This window comes from Pteropus alecto, unplaced genomic scaffold (genome assembly GCF_000325575.1).
Source record: "Pteropus alecto unplaced genomic scaffold, ASM32557v1 scaffold213, whole genome shotgun sequence".
Taxonomy (NCBI): domain Eukaryota; kingdom Metazoa; phylum Chordata; class Mammalia; order Chiroptera; family Pteropodidae; genus Pteropus; species Pteropus alecto.
The window spans coordinates 2,411,956-2,412,698 of NW_006434829.1; the positions used below are offsets into that span (position 1 = coordinate 2,411,956).

The window sequence follows — 743 nt, forward strand, 5'->3', positions numbered from 1 at the left end:
CCTTCTCCGTGGGGGGGACCGGCCTTGACTCCGCCTCCCACACCGCAGCAAGCTGGGTTCGACCCCCGAAGGGGAACACCCCTGTCACGCGGTGGCACATGGGCTAGCCTCCTGTTGCCGCTGCGACACGTCCCCAAACCTCCAGCGGCTTCAGTCAGCACAACGACGCACCTAGTGTCCTCAAGCCGGACGTCCGACGTGGCCTCGCTGGGCTGCAAACGCTTGGGTGAAAGAAGCACATGCTGTTTTCCATCTTAGTTTTGGGGAATCGAGATCAGAGGCAAAGCATCCGGAAGAAAGACATTAAAACCAGGTCAAGTCTGCAGCCGCGCCCCCCCCGAACGCGCCCGATCCCGGCTGACCTCGGAAGCTAAGCGGGGTCGGGCCTGGTGAGTACTTGGTTGGGAGACCACCTAAGAAGACAGGGTGCTGTCGGCATTAAAAAATAACAAACTAAAATAAAATATAAAATTAAAAAATAAAATAAAATAAAAAATAAAATATAAAAGAATAAAAAATAAAATAAAATGAGTAAATTAAAAGATCAAACCAAATTTTACATTCTATTGACCTCAAGAGCTTTACATGATGAAAATAACAGGTGATTATTATAAACTCTTTAAAGACTGAAACTATTTTCTTCATTTCTGTGTCTGTAGTGTGAGCACACTGTAAGTTTTATTTAAATCTGTATTGAATTAATGAACACACAGTATGATTTTTCAAGATTGCTGCTGCCAGAG

The 743-nt window shown here is 45.5% G+C and overlaps 1 pseudogene; it reads left to right on the forward strand.

Annotated features, from left to right (window-relative positions):
- The first annotated feature begins 318 nt into the window (after window positions 1-318).
- On the forward strand, window positions 319-438 carry LOC112478426 (annotated as a pseudogene).
- The last annotated feature ends 305 nt before the right edge of the window (window positions 439-743 follow it).